Raw genomic sequence first — 17,170 nt, forward strand, 5'->3', positions numbered from 1 at the left:
ATAAATTATCATTTAATCAAACAAATATAAGCAACAATAACTATAAAATAAAATACATTTGATTTCGTTTTAAAAATATAAAAATATTTAAAAAATTAAACGATTTATAAAAGAAAAAGTAGAATTAGAAAAATTTATATATTTTTATTAATTTATAATATAATAATTTAAGATATATATATATTTATAATAATTATTATTAATATTAATTCATTCATTAGTATATATTCTTATATTTTTCTAATATATTTTATATTGGAATAATCGAGTTGATTAAATTTGTAGATGGATAAAAGGTTCTTTGAAGATTTCTAAGTAGATAAAAGTAAGCTCGTGTCTTGGTGAAATCGTATCGCAAAAGGGTTTTCTCGTTAAAGATAGACAACGTTGGTTTCACTGAAACGAATGTCGGAATGCAAATCAAGTGCAGGTGAGCCGTAGCTCAAGGGAGACTGACAAAGCGACGCAATCACGATTCTCGGCGGGTAATTAGTTACAAACACCGAAGAGAGAGAGAAAGAGAGAGTGAGAGAAAGAGGAGAGACTTGATCGTTTTCGATTTTTCTTTTGCAGAGGCCGCACGCGTTAATTACCGTCCACGTTCGATACCCAGAACGAACTCGCAAGAAGATCTCTGAGGACGATAACAGTTCATTCCTATCGTTTTATTTATTTTCTTCTCCCTTTTGGAACAATTCTTTTTTTTCCATCAATTTATAAACAAATAAAAATATAAAGAAAATTTTTCCACACGCATATCAAATAAAAGAAAAAAAGAAAAAGTAGCTCGTTCGTTGCATAAATCATTTAAAGAAATTTCAAATCCAATCAAAGATCGTAATCTGATCTTTCGTTAATATAATAACATAAATAATAATAACATAATTTAATTTAATAACATAAATAATAATAATAACAAAATAATGTTCTATTTTTATTATCGGATTCGATGTACAGAATGACTTGTTTCAATTCGTATAATAAATTACTCTTGTAAATTATTTGTTATAATTTAAAACATGTTGCAGATGCGAATTGTGAAAATTATTCGTGATTGGTTGAAATTAGTTAGTTGCGGGTTAGTTTCATGATAATGAGTAAAATTTGATTTTGAAGTTAGAAAATTAGTTGATTTCTAATCAAGAAGTAAACTAACATTGATTATTACATACTATATTGGTAATAAATTATTAACAATCTATAAAATTAGTAATAATAATCTCAGAAATTATATTAGAAGTGCAATTCCTAAAAATGCTGCAAATACTTAAACACAAAATACAAAACTGCTTAGAACTTAACCAACTTTGCTAAAAACAATGAATAAAATGATTAAAAAATAATAAAATACCGTAGTATTAAATACTATAATCATATTCTAAAAAAATCTAATAAATAAAAAGAAAACTATTAAAAATATTCACCATAATTTCAATATAAGAAATTTATTAATCCAAGAGACTACAGATTACAAATAAATTATAAATGATACTAAAATGAATCAACCTGAAGAAAAAAAATGATCATACTTAATTTGAAATAATGAATGTCTTTCATGATATTAATATAAAAATGAAAATAATATGATTTAATCAAAGAAGAAAAAAAGCTCATTGCCATAGGGCATAATCGATAATTCGAGACGAAACTTCGACAGGATGAATTACCTGTTACTTCCGAGTGAACGTTCATGAATCGAACGAGCCCTGGTAGAAGTCATAAATCATATCGCGTACAAGAAGCGAGCGCATTTATTAATTTAACCGTACACCACCATGAATCCCATTATACGAGATTACGCGGCAGAATGCGATTAGCTTCGACGTGCGACCTGTTGTTGACTTAAAGTTGACCGTATAAGGTATTTAAATACTCTTAAGATATTTGGACAAAACTATTGCCATTCGTAATATAATGGCAGAGTCATGGACCAACCCCCATTCGCCATGCTTTCAATATATGTATATGGATTATACTGTACTGCACTTGATACATAATTAATAATCACTATTATTCTTTTCTTCTTATTTTTTTTTCTTCTTTTTGATTATTTTACTTCTCTTTTAAACCGCATAAAATTAAACGATACGTTTTTTCTTTGTTACCAATTTTTATTCTACCATTTTGATAATCTTTTCGATAAACGCAAAATATTTTTCAAGTATCGACGTTTTTATCGTATTAATTCGTATTTACAGTCTCTCGTACTTTCGTAAAAAGTTTGTTTCCGTGGTTTTTCTCGATTTTTGTATTGTACCTTTTTTTCGTTTTGTTTTATTTTTACCACTTTCCTGTTTTTTTTGTTTTTTGTTTTCTTTCCTTTTCTTCTTTTACTTTTACTTTTACTCTTACTTTTATTTCATCTCGCGAACCTAATGGAAAATCTCCGGGAGAATGTAAAAAGGGGACGGACGGCTAGGTTGGTTCATTACCAGGGCTTACGGGAAAACTCCCCGTAGAAGCTGAGAAAGGAAAGAAGGGAGAAGAATTAAAGGCGAGGCGTTAAAAATAATTATCATAGGACTGTACTAAATCTACGTTTAAATAACTAAAAAAAAAAAAAAAGAGAAAAAAAGCAGGAAGAAACGAAACAAAAGTAGAAGAAGAAGAAGAACAGAAGAAAAAAATATAAAAACAGTTGCTCCAGAGATAAATTCGTAAAAACAAAACGAATGGAAAAGAAATTCGATTTTGTTTTAAAAAACCACCTCTTCTAAAAATGTATTTGAATATTCGTAATCATTAACTAACATCGATAAAAATCACGACTCACAAACTTGATTTAAAGTAAACCCTTGAAAATACTTATCATTGTACTGTAAAATAAATCTATACTTAAAATAAGAAATAGTTGAAGAAAATTTTTGTTCGATAAATTTATGGAAACAGTCAAGAAATGGAAACAAAGTTCGATTTTGTATTAAAAAAATCATTCCTCTAGAGATTTATTCCAATACTCGTAACCATAAAGTAACATCGACAAAATCACAACTTTAATCCATATTTTCTCGTATCCTACGTGAACAAATCTCGAAACAATTTTTATTCTCACTTCCGATACCCATTTAATACGCATGCTCGACATCAGATTTAAAAAAGAAATAATACAAAAAGAAAATAACAAGATTTTACCACTATCGGTAAAAATCGTAGAGAAAGAGATAACACAACGCGTTTGCCTATACCTGTGAGGGTAACAAAAAACTGTACTGGGTTGAACGAACGAGTTAAAAGAAAATACGAAAAAGGCAAAAAAAAAGAAATAAAGAAAAACGAAAAGAGTACGGGATAAAAACAAAAAGAAGAAAAAGAAAAGTAAAGGAACAAAATAAAAAAAGAATAGTGAAAGAACGATTGGATAAAATGCTAGAGGGAAGGGGGTAGAGGGTTAGGGAGTTGGGGTAGGAGAGGGAGGCCCATAAAAAGGAAGAGTACATTTTTTACCGTCAACGCTTGAGCCAGAGACGGATTAACAGCGAAAGTGGATAAACCTATCGTCAAGGGCTGCCAAACGGCGCGAGAAGGATAGGTGGAAAGGGGTGTGATGGGGGTGATGGGGGGAGTTTGAAGGTATGAGAATCGTTTAGAGTGGGGGGAGGGGGTGGGGATTGGTGGGAAGCAAGCTCGAAAAGGGAGTAGTAGGGATTGTACATATACTGCCAATAAAACGAGGGGGGCCAGTATATCACGTAGCACTGGCTACCGCTCGTGTCCAACGATACAGTCCAATATATTACCCAGATAGCCATGCTAATTCAGCTCTAGCTTCTCTGTTCCCGGCCATAGTATTGAGAGTGTGTTCTAGTATGTGTGCGCGAGCGCACACTTCCATATATGTATATATAGTACAGTAGTAGATCGGACGTGGCACGCATAGGTACGCGTTTTCGGCATCCCCGTGAATCCTAGGGGGCCCCTCTCTACAGAGCCGTCCCTGAGCAACGGCGGCAGGGATTTCGGAAGGCATTGCATCCTCGTTACATGGTATTAAACGATTATCGTAGATAAGGGAAGCTTACAACAGCCTCCTTCTCCCTCCATAGGAATATCATCACTTACACACTTCGATTTTCGTTAGTTTAGAAATAGATGATTTTTTGTGGTTGTTTCTTTTCATTTTATGTTTTGTTTTATTTTCATTGGTTTGTGATCTTTTTCTTTTAGGTTCGAAGAATTAAATTATTGAATGAATTTGTTAATACTCCTTTAGCTCGATCATGAATTTAGTATTGCTCGTTTGTTTATAATATGAAAAAGATGTTGTTAAAAAACAAGAGAAATTAGGTGATGTATCACGAATATAGTAAAGTTCAATTGTTTAAATAAATTTGAATAAGAATTAGAGAATTATTGACTTATCGTATAATTCTTATACAAATGTGTTACTTTAAGTTTCAAATAATAATTAAAAATATAAAAATAATGTTAAATTATATTCTTGATATTGGAACTCAATGAAAAAGTCGAATAAAAAAGATTTATTTTTTAAATTTTGTTTTTCCTACCAACGCAGTACGTGTAATAGTTAAACAACTTTTATGAAATATTTATTGAACATTAGACGTATCCTAAGTAACAAAATCGAGCTAAATGTTTCCTCGAGAGAATCATCATCTTCGTCCTCGAAAAAAGAAAAAAGAAAATATTCTTCTTTACTATCGTTCGGTCATTCGTAGATATGCAAATTAGAAATAATTCAATTGCAGTTAGTTAGTCGTCGGGAAATATATACAAGCCGTCGCGTTACACCTGTCGTTGCGTCGTAAACTGGTTTTCAAAGAGAAAGAGAGACAGAGACAGAGAGACTGAGTGAGTGTGTGTGTGAGAGAGAGAGAGAGACAGAGAGAAAGAGAAGATGAGAGAAGAACGACGTAGAGGTACCAACGTTATGTTTCACAGTTTTGCAACGGTCTCAATTAGCCTCGACTTCGCAGTTCGTTAGACCCTTTAAAACCGGTTTAAAGCGCTAAATGTTTTTAGCGAGACGAACGAACGAACGCGTGCACGTTGTTCTCCCTTTTCCTAGATCCCCCCCCCCTCCGCCCTTATCCCATTTCTTTCCACCCACTTCCGAAAACCCCGTCCCCATCCCAATCCAATTTCTTCATCTCCAGGAAGACATAGATCGCAAAGCAAGAAACATCAGCAATGAACGGATAATGCTAGAATTTCTATTCAAAATTACGACTTTCTTTGTAATTGGTTTAAACTTAATCGTAAGGGGTACCTTTTTCTTTTTTTTTCTTTTGAACACTGAACAATCCACGGTCTCGGAATTCGTCATCCAATCAAGATCGAATAGTTCTCTCTTACTATTTCTTTCTTTTTCTTTCTTTTTCTATCTCGTTGTGTCTGGCTATTTTCTTTCTTTTTCTACTTTCTATCAGTCTCACTTTTTTCTCCCTTTCTTTCTCGTATTTTTAGTTTCTCCCTTTGTTTCTATTTTAACTTTTTCCGTTTCTTTATATTTTTTTGTACTCTCGTTCTCTCTTTCTGTTTATCTTTCCGCCTTTATTTCTCTCTCTTTCTCTCTCTTTCTTTTTTACATTGCCAGTGAAAGTTTAAATAACACAAATCTTTTTCTTTTTTCTCACAATACTGGAATTCGATATATATCTTATTGACACGTTTATTTATTAATACGATTCTAGTTTTTTCTGTATCCACTTATTGTTTTCTTCTCTCTTACTTTTGTTTATCTTTTTACACATTCACATTTTCGAAATCAAGAATATTATTTATCCCTTTTTTTCCGTTCTTTACATTTCGTACGATCTCATCAATTCGTCAAAATTTTAATATATTTTTTTTTCTCATCGATACTCGTTCATATCTGCTCGATCTTGATTATTCGTTTCTAGAACGGAAACTGCTTTTGGTTACTAACGGAAATCGAGATGGTTTCGTCGAAAAAGGGCGTGAATTTGACGTCCAAAGATTTCCCCGTTCGTTTCGACATGGAAAATATTACGTTGTATGATCAACGATATGTCATTTCGAGAATGAAGTTTGACTTATCGTAATGCATAACACTTTTAGTGCATTTTTATAAAAATAAAATGAATAATAATTAGACCGAAACGTTTAATGACAATTATATTATAATAAATAAATATATGTTTATCACGATAGACTCACGATTTACCTAATTAAATGAACAAAATATAAAAAAGGAAAAAGATTTTATTATTACGTACCAATATTCGGTATCATTATCACTAATATAATTATGACTGTATAATTAAAATCAACTTCTATAACTTCAACTCTCCTAAGACTCCGCAACTCTCATCAATTCTATTACTCCAACTTCCCTTCTACCCCCTTCCCCTATCCTCCCTCACGTCCCTCTTTTGTCATTAACTTTTGTGAAAAAAAAGCTTCGGTAATGAATGAGATGTAATCCTAATCATAATTAATCATTTAATGAACTATGTATAATATCATCTCGTTAGAAATGCATTAATAAAAAATGCATAAAGTAAATGCATTAGTTCTTCCCATAAAATACAGTTCATCGATTTTATTTGATTAGATTTGTAATCGTTTATAAAAAATTTTTGTTACGGTTTAAGGATGTAGAAGTTCATTTAAACGATATTTACAAATTTAAAAAACGTTTTTATGATTTATATATTTAATAGTGTGTCATAAAAATTGATTGGTACTTATCTTAATTCGATGAATGATTTGTTCGATAAAAAGAAACTTAATTCAAAAACAATATTCTAAGATACTAATAGAATTAATGTTTATCCTAATAAAACAAAATTTATTTACCTCTTGCAACTTTGATGTAAGATTTTTTCGAACGTATGAATCTAAATAATTCAGTAATCCAACATTATTCACATATTCTAGGAGACATAGACACATTTAGATATGTGTTATACTTTCCAACATCACAACGTGATTTTTTATATCTATTGATAGAATTTAATTCAAAAATTAATCCCTATTAAATATTAAATAACTTTTATTTCACCTAATACATTGGAACATTCTAAAAATGTATTTATACTTTCCCAATATCGATCGACGAATTTTATCGATCGAAAAATAAACCTAATTCAGAATCAATCATTGAGATTAATAAAACCTATATTTACGCATACACATTGACACCTTAAAAAAAAATATCATGTCGATTTATGATTAATATCGATCGAAAAAAATCTTTTTATATATGAAATTCAAATAAAATATCTCAGGAAAGAAGAGAGAGAGAAAGAGATGGTAGCGGTGGGTGGCCACTTTTCGCTTATGCTTTCGAACTCTCGACAATCTCCCTCGCGATTATTTTCGTTGAAAAGTTAAATCCCGAGCCTCTCCTAGGTCTGGGCTTGCGCTCGCGAGGAATACATCGAGCGTACATTATTTCATTAACCGCGCTTTTCCTCGCCAACTTTCAGCTTTGCACACCCTTTACCCCTCCTCCTCCACCCTCGTACACCCCCTTATACCCCGGTTTTATTCCCTTCTGTACGTTAACCACTACCAACACTAGCTGCTGTAACAAAAGCAATGGTGGCGTTGCTGCTTCGAAGGAGAACCAGTAGAAAAGGGGTTGTTCGTTGGCACAGGGTTGTGGTGGGAGTTAAGGGGTGGACGGGGGTTGGGCAAAAGGGGGGTAAGAGGAGTTAGGTGGGTAGGAGGGATTTGGTAGTAAGGGTGGCCAAGCTCTCCGGCTTTCATATTAATTAATTTGCTCAAGAGTTTTAACGACTTATTGCACTTCAATTAACTGATTTTAAATTGCATAATCCCCGACGCTCGGCGGCGCCTTTGCCTTTGCTGCCGGCAGAGCCAACCACCGTGAGCTTAAAAACCGGTTTGGTAATAAACTCTTGGCGAAGAACCTGCACACGAGTAGCCAAGGCAGCGTTCGTTGGTTGCTTACTTGTTTCCTTCCTTTCTTCTTTCTTTGCTTGTTTGCTCTTAAACGCTCGCGTTTCGTTCCTAAGTGCAATTAGGTGAAAAATAATTGGTAAGGAAAATTTTCGAACGGGAATCACTAATTTGTTATTCGACCGGAACCAAAGATCTTCAGTTATGTTATATTACTGGCTTGTTAACACGGATTATTGAGATAGGATATTTCCTATAATATTAAATTTATATAAATATATATTTATATATTAAATTATTAAACTTAATTGTATATTATATCTTATATAATTATATAATAAATTATAAATGTATATTTGTTAACTATGTCACAATATATCATGTAGATGTCTAAACCAAAAATGCAAACATTGGTTTAATTTAAATTGAAGGAGAATATCATCGATGTCATATGAAATTATCTAAAAGGTTCTACCTTATTTATCGACAAATATAGACGGTGAATGTAAAGTTTAGTCAAATTTATCGTTCGATGACGTGGTAAAAGGGGGAGAGATCATCGTTGGCTCGTTCAACGTTACGACAGTGGTGAACGAGACGAGATGGGACAAGGTTGAGGAGAAAAAGAGAAGGAAAGAAAGAGGAATGAGGAAGAAGGAGGAGGAAAAGGAGGTTGGAAGCTGGGAGGATCGTGACCGAACCGCTACTTTGTACCCTTCGTACTAATTAATTTGTCAAAGAGTTTTAACGACTTACTGCACTTCGATTAACCGGCCTTAAATTGCACGAAACCTGACGCTTGACGTCGCCTCGAAACCGGTTCGTAATAAATTACCATGCCGCCGCCTCTGATGCCACCACCACCATCACCACCATCACCACCATTGCTACACCAACCGCTTGCTCGTTTGGGCTTGTACATCGTTTCCGAAAGCTTGTCCGTGCCGGATCTCGTTAAATACATACTACACGTGCATTCTCGCGCCGCCCTTAACCAAAGAACCGTTGAAAATTCCTTAATGTTCTTCCCTTGTTTCCTTCAGTATTTCTTTATTTTTTACTTTTTATCTTTATTCGTTTTTTTCTTCTTCTTCTTCTTCTTTTTCTTGCTTATTTTCTTTTCTTACGTATCGCACCTTTTTCCTGCAGTCTCCTGTTTATCGTCTCTCACGCGATAAATGCTCGTAGGTCCAAAAATTCGTGACTAATCTCAAGGAAGTAGAACGTGAGAAACATAAATCTTCTGTTATTTAATATCAAATGTTAACCCAAATAGATCCCAGTTTTAAAAAGCTTCTTTTTTAAATGTAAGTTCTACCTTCCATTTCTTTATTTTATCTCTTCCTTTCTAATCTAACGTTAATTATAATTAATGATATTGTTGTTCTATTATAATCGAGTTTTTGGTTATTCCAATGTTTAAATTATTCTTAAAATAAATCGATCTTAAGTAATAAAAAATGAAAATACACATCTAATCTATTTGAATAATTAATTTCAACATAGAGTCTTAAAATAAAACGACTAAATTTATCACTTAACAAACACCATACACAACGAAGATTATTTTATTACATATTAAAAAGAAAATTCTAATAAATATTAATTAATCGATTAGAAATAAAATTGTATTTGAGGTGAGACGCGGCGATCGGATGATAGGTTCGATTGATTCAACGACTGGAACTTCAAGAGTGGGAGGAAAGGGAGGAGGGGGCTTGTTCCTGAGGCTTGCTTGGAACTCATTCGGTAACCGGAGAGTCTGATCCGGTCTGTAATTACAATTCGAACAAAGTTATGCCGAGCCGGTTCGGCCGGGGATGTGTCAAGTATTTAATCAGTGCCGACTACGGGGTCTGCGTGAGACAATGGATGGCGACCAAGCCATACCTCCTCCTCCTCCTCCTCTTTCCTCACCCTTTCTGCCATCAGTCGACCAACTTACTCCTTCCCTACCTCTTACAAGCCGTCTGCGACGAAGCCACCTCCGTACTTCCACTATGACTGGAGCTGCAATTATGTCGACCTCATTTCAGGACAGGTTTACTCCTCTCCTCGGCATTGTACTATTCCCATCTATCCTTCTTCAACATTTCACTTTCTCTCTCTCTCTCTCTCTCTCTCTCTCTGTCTCTCTTTAGTCGTCCTTCTGTTCCCATTTATCTTTGGTCTATCTTATACCGAGTGAAGTATTTAAAACAATCCATCTGAATATAACCTTAAATAAACTTATCGATGGATAGAACAAAATTAGTCGGACAAATTTAACTTGCTTTCGATAATAAAATACAATGTTATTTTATACCCTGTCTTTACGTTAGTCTTCGATATTCGAATTTAAGTTTTTCAACATCTTGGAGAATTATTTTGACTTTTGGAATAAATAATGTATATTTAAAATAACTTTTTAATAAGATTCATGCAATACGGGTCAATAGTGTAATAGTATAATTAACAAAACTTGCTAATTATAATCGACAGTTTGTATACATAGGTCGTAGCATGGATGCCAATTATAGTCGATGCTTGTAACAAAATGGATTAAAATCATTTGTTTATAAACCTACGAATAATATGACATCTAAAAATTAACTCTATTTTAAATAATATGTTACATTTTTCCATTTACCATCTAATAAAACGTTGTAAAAGTCATACTGATAGTTGAACTAGAATTTGCATTATTAACCTTACAGTATATTTCTTTTTATATAAAAAAATAAATAATTAAAAATAAAATCATAAAATGGAATTAATCTATTCTTGAAACCTAGTAAGTTTCATTTGACACATTATTTTTTTATCATCGATATCAATCGAATTATACAGAATCGAATTTTAAATGCTTCACTCGGTATATAGTTTTAGGTATTTGTGTGTGTGTGTATATATGTGTATATGCTATATCTATTTCATAGCACACGTTCTCTGAGCTAGTCCATTCTGTCTCCTTCTCTCTCTCTCTCTCTTTATAATTCTCTCTCTTCCTTTCTCTTTCTAACTTGGCAATGTCTCTTCTCTAACCACTAATTCGGCACACTTCACCGCCTCTACCATTCGTTCTATCTTTTTCTTTTTCTCTAAATCCTCACATTCTGTTCTCTCTCCACTCCAACTTCATATCATTTCATCCTCTTTTTGCCTCTTCTTCTTCTTCTTTTTCTTCTTTTTTATCTCTCTCAGTACCATTACGTCGCACGTTATTTCAGAAAACAATTAACTGCATAAAACGTATCACCTTTTCTCCTTCTCTCTAATGCAACTACGAGTAATATTATAAAATAGATAAGATTTTATTATTTCTTTTATTTATTTCAATTATTTTTATTGAATTTATATTTTCCTATTTTATTTATATCTTTTTATTTTTTGTATCTTTTTCTTTTTTTTTCTTTTACAAAGAGAAATTCGAAACAATTCAAAGGATAAAGTCGCGATCTCGAAGCTTTGATTGTAACCAATGATGTACTTCGGCTTAGGTTACCGGTTTATCTTAATGCGAAAACGCTGCGTGCGTTCTACGAATCACATGTGATTTGTACAAACCGTTGAGAAACACGCGAGGTTGCTTGCTTGCTTGCTAGGACTTCTACCAAGAGATTTCTAACTTCGGTTTAAACTTGTCTTGGATCATGCGAATCTGTTGTTGTTTCTCACTAACCAAAGAGAAAATCATTTTTGTTGTTTTTTCTTTTCATTTCTTTCAAAACATTCTAATTGATAATCCTTTTTCTTCTTTTCTGATTTTTAAAGCTTGTTGAAATAAAATAAAAAACTTTCATGTTAATAAATGTCAACTTCAAAAGAATGTCATAGTTAAAACAAATACGAGACTATAATAAATTGATAAGAATATTACAATCAAATATTTTATTTTTATGTAATAATTTCATCGGTTACATACATGCCGTCATACTCGTGTTCATTTATGCGAATCGCACTTTACATTCATACGTACGTAAATACGTACGTGAAAAGCTTTAAAATAAAATCATGGAAAAGTAAACATAGAGAACGAAATCGGATCTGAAAGATATGAGGTTGTATCGGTGTCCTTGCATCGTAAAAAGCACAAACTTTCCTACGAAATATCAGCTTTCTCTTCCTTGACGTAGCAATATCCTGTTTTCCTATCCGTATATTTGTAAAATCAAAAAGAGTATCTCATTTCTCTATGTATGTTCATATCGATCTTGTTTACCTATTACATAAATGAAAATATTCGGTTGGAAATAAAATGTTTCTTCATATTTTTCTAAAACATAATTTTATATTTATGTAATTTCCGTAATATTAATAGGTTCCAACAATACTTGTGGGTGCAATTGAATGCTAATATATCATAGTGTAATTTACAAACAACAAAAGGTTTTTACATTTGTTTTATTCCATCAAAAATAATCGAAATTTGATAAAAAGAAAAAATAAAGAAGAAATTCGATAGGTTTGAACATTTTATCATTAATTAATGCGATACATTTAATTGATGCCGGTTATAACCGGCGTCAAAGGAATGCTACGAAAAATTTGTTTTATTTTTATGTTAAAAACGTAAAAATATTTTTTATTACCAAATTCATATTTTGGTACGTGTACTTATATACGTAAACATAGTGTTTAAAAGAAGGGCATAATTACAAAGGCTAGGACAAATCTCGCGAAAATTTATTTCCGGGTCCTGGAGGGGTTAAACAAAGGATTGTTCTCTGGATTCGTCGTCGCATTGTCGACCCTTCGTGTAAAAGCGATATCGAAGTTCTGCTTGGTCGTATTATACCAGAGAGAAAATCTAAATCCTTCGTGATTGTCTGTCAATTATTTATGATTGGCGGCAATTTGTTCAATCGAGGGTAAGCCCCATTGGGATGGAGGTTTACCGATTGGCATTCGAACGCGTTTTTTAAATTCACCTTTTTTCCCCTCTCTCTCTTTCTCTCTTTTTCCTTTTCTTTTTTATCATTGTACAATATTTATGCATCATCATTGAGTACTTACGTAAATCATCATCTAACTAAAACAGAATTTAATTTTAACAAATTTTGACTCAATTAATGTCAATTTTTTATATTCGTATTAATTAATTAAATATTTTTTTATCTCTTTTCTTTTGTTTTTTTTTTTGTTCAATATCGACTCTAATTAGTACAAAATGTATTCAGTCATTAAAATAGCGAGAAAAAAAAGAATGAGACAAACGAAACAAACAATTAGAACTGAGAAAAATACAGAGAAAGAGAGAGAGAGAGATAGTTTTATAAAAAAATAAAATTCAATGGAAATAACAAAAACACGTAACAACAAAAAAATAAAATTCGAAAAATTTTAAAAATTTTAGTTTTTGTAAAAAGATCCTTTACATTCGAATTTTATGCTTGAATATGAAACACGTTTATATATATAACGACATATGGGAATGACGTATTTCTATAGCGAAATTTTGTTCATCTCGCAATTTCAACTCTTACGTATTTTGTTGGGAGCAATCAGGAAAACGGACCTTTGTGTCGAGGCGTTTAGAAATAAAGATCAACGAACGCGTTTCTCTGGGAAATTTCTGAACCGATACATGCACACAAGTATTCGTACTCTATCTCACGTGAGCGCGCGCGCACATATACACATACACGCATTAGATACACGTGACGACGAGAAGTCATCTTTCTATTTCAAAAGTTAAACGTATATTTCTCGCGACGTATCTGACTTTTCTCTCTCTTTTTCTATCCTTCGGCTTTATTTTTTTTTTTTGTAATATTTTTTGTTTTCTCTTTATTTGTTTTATTATCTCCAACTTTATATCACATTTTTTTATTTTATTTTTTAATTTTCGTCCCTTTTCGTCGTCTCACGAACGACCACCACCCCAAGGGGTCGTTGGTTTTGCCAAGGTCCTTTCATTCATGTCGACTTAACGTTCTTCCTCCCACTCATTTTTTTTTTTATTAGACCCTTTACACTTGCTCTCATTCTGTCCCTTTTACCTTTCCATCAAGCGTCTTTTTTTTCGCGGTCACATATAATTTAACAATTATCTGATTCGATCATTTTACGTTAAAATAATTTCGTTTAAAATGACAACAACGATTACCGCGTTAATTTTTCTCTCTTTGCGAAATTTTTTTACAAGAAAATATTATCATAGTATAGAATTAAAAAATATTTTATCGGATGAAAAATATTTCATTTGAAACAAATATAAAAGAAAAATATTGTTTATGTTGGTTAAGAAAATAGTGTATGAAGATTGTCGCGTGTACGAGACTCACCAATCACGTTGACGCAGGGAGATTCCAATTCGCTAAGGTTCACCAAACTTATCGGTCCAACCAACTCTTCTTTTCTTCTTCTTTCTGTTATTTTTCTTCTTTTTCTCACAGCTTTCGGCGTTTATAAGTCTCTCGTCATGTCACGTCGTAACTGGATCCTTCAAGTCCCTCAAATCTCCTTCACACCGATCGCACTGCACGTCACAAGCCCTTCCTTACTGTCAGTTCAACCCTTCTTACTTACTATCTTATCTTATCTTCTTTCTTTCTTTCCTTGCTAACACCTTTTGTCTTTTCTTCTTTTTACGATGGGTTCTCTTTTTGTTTCTTTTTTTTTTCTTAAACGTCCACGTGAAGAGACACGAAGAAGTTCTTAGTTCGACCAAAAAGTTGATCTAACTGACGTTAATTTTCGATTTTTGCACTCTCACTACAAGATAATAGAGAAGAAAACAAACGTAAGTTTCTTGGTGAAAGATTTATCCAACAATTTTTTTTATATTTTTCTTTTTCAAAACTTGTCTACACGTTCTCCACGTAATTGTTGAAAACCATTCACGCAAGAGAAATAAAAACAATAATAAAGAACAATGTTATTTAAAGACTTTTTTTTTCGATTAACGTTAACGAGAATCGTGTTACTCGTAGAAGATGAGATGATATTTGATTAATAATCCTCGAACGTGAGATAAAAAGTGAGCAAAAGTTTCTTTGAATTTTTTGTTGTCGTATGAGGTAAGGTCAAGACTGATTATTACGACCTTAAGGTAACTTTGAATTCTCAATAAATCGTTGAAAACGATCTTTGACACAGAAGGTTAAGATTGAAACGAGAGGTAGACGATCAATCAGAGTCAGAGTCAGTCAGTCACGTGGCAGTAGACGCCACGCTGATCGATCGCAAACGACCTTGGTATTCCGGCGTGGTTTCTCGCATCAGGGTCAGGAACATGCATGAATTCGTCTTGATGATATAGAATTCGACCTTGGAAAATCTTCCCTTCTTATTAATCCCTCAAAACAATGAAAAGTTCAATCCATTCAATGAAACCAAATGAATGAATTATTTTCCTTTTATATATACATTCACCCTTTTGGGTATAATTTCAAAGTAAAATCTTGCCTTTAAAACAAGTATCTCAGTTCACATAAACAACCCTTAACGTTTCATATAAATACGAAAGATGCACGAATATTTATTTTCGATAGACGTTCACCGAGATTGTTCACTGAAATCTAAGGAGAAAAAAAAAAGAGTTGACGTTTCGATACGAAATGGGAGATTGAAAATAAATACAACAAATATGAAATATTAAATCTTCTCCTGTTTTATTGATACTTCTTCTAATACCGTACTTTCTTTTTTTCCTAATTTACTCTCCTCTCTTCCTCTTTTAATATATTTCCATTTTTATTTGGAAGAAAAAAAAATATAAAGAAAATACATATATATATACATATATATGTATATGTATATATATGAAAAAATCTGAGGAAATATAAAAGAGAGGATGGAAGAAAAAAGTACGTTCTCCAAGGAAGATGCTAGGACGAAAGAGAGATGAGAACACGTCCGTCCGCGAACTGTTCGCCAAACGCACTGAGGAACCCGGCGGCAGGTTCGCCGCTGACGTTGTGCCTCCGTGGCTTCGATTCCCGGATGGGCATGCGCTACGTTATACGTTCCGAAGGGGGTTGCTTTTGCTACCACCGCGCTTCTCTATGCCAAACTTGCCTCGACTGCTACCGTCGTTCCTCTCCAACCACGGGGGTTGCATCCACCAACGGTGCTTCCAAAAGAGAGAAGAATATACGACAGATAAAGAGAAAGATAGAATGAGATAGAGATAGAGAGAGAAAGAAAGAGAAAGGAACAAGCCTGATCCCAGATCCTCTTATTTTCTCTTTCCAAAGATGCGCATGGGCTTCCTAACGTTCGCCACTACTGACGAACATGTACACCCTTCTCTATCTCTTCTCTTTTATAACAATTTCCTTTCTCCGTATAACCCTTTCGAATTCACTTTCTCTTACTTTTACTTCCGATAAGATTATTATTGTACTTTAATCGGTAGAATTTTTATTTCGATAATTTATTTAACAGTGTCTTATATTTGTAATAATTGCACTAGTGAATAGTTGTTTATTTTGAATAATATTTTGTTTTTAGGTATTATTGAGGGAAGTTTGTAATATAAAATAAGAAAAGAACAAGCATTATCTTATTTTCTCTTTCCAAAGTTGCAAATGGGCTTCCTAAGGTTCGCCACTACTGATGAACGTGTACACTCTCCTACCCTCTTACTCACATAACATTATTAATGCACTTTAATGGATAGGATTTAAATGTTGATAATTTATTTACTATGTTTTAAGTTTGTAATTATTGCAATCGTTAATAATTCTTTAGTTCGAATAAATAATATTGTATATTTTTAGGTATTAATGGGAAGAACAAGCATGATCTAATAATTCTTTCCAAAGTTGTAAATGGGTTTCCTAACGTTTGATACTGATGAACATGTACACCTTTATACTCTTCTTTTTTTATAACAATTTCCTTTTCCGTATAACTCCATCTACTCACTTTCTCTTACTTTTACTTCCAATAAGATTATTATGCACTTTAATCGGTAGGATTTAAACTTCGATAATTAATTTACAGTGTCTTAAGTTTGTAAAAGTTGAAATCATGAATAATTCTTGATTTTATGAATATAACAACTCTATTTAGATATCGATGGGAAAGTTTCAAAGAAATATAGATTGAACCAATAACGGTATTTAATATTCTTTATAAAAAGAATGTTATTATTGTTTTAATACTATTAATAATAAACCTGTTTTATTATTATCTTAGAAGTTGTAGGTATATCTGATAAGAAAATTGACAAAATTTAATTTTGAAGACATGGTTAAACACGAATTTTGATTATCTATCAATTGATGTATCACATGATAAGGATTACTATCGAAAATATTAAAATAGATGTAGCTAAAGTAAAAATAAGTGAAATTAAAAATTTTACCGACATTTGTTTGAAACTTTTTTCAAT

General features: G+C 32.5%; 1 protein-coding gene across 2 annotated transcripts in view; it reads right to left on the reverse strand.

Moving 5' to 3' along the window:
* The window catches only part of LOC107065369 (uncharacterized), a 393,202-nt gene extending 377,473 nt beyond the window's left edge, over window positions 1-15,729 (reverse strand). The window contains exons 1-2 of one of the 2 annotated variants that reach the window (XM_089175936.1): window positions 15,643-15,729; window positions 14,115-15,350 (exon numbers count right to left, since the gene is read on the reverse strand). The gene's annotated coding sequence lies outside the window, so the exon portion shown is untranslated. Of the gene's footprint in view, window positions 1-14,114 lie in introns of both variants that reach the window. The other variant, XM_089175938.1, reaches the window with a different exon arrangement.
* Between the last annotated feature and the right edge of the window lie 1,441 nt (window positions 15,730-17,170).

Source organism: Polistes dominula, unplaced genomic scaffold, assembly GCF_049000335.1.
Source record: "Polistes dominula isolate Pdom_NZ unplaced genomic scaffold, Pdom_raw_medaka contig_21, whole genome shotgun sequence".
NCBI classification, from domain to species: Eukaryota; Metazoa; Arthropoda; class Insecta; order Hymenoptera; family Vespidae; genus Polistes; species Polistes dominula.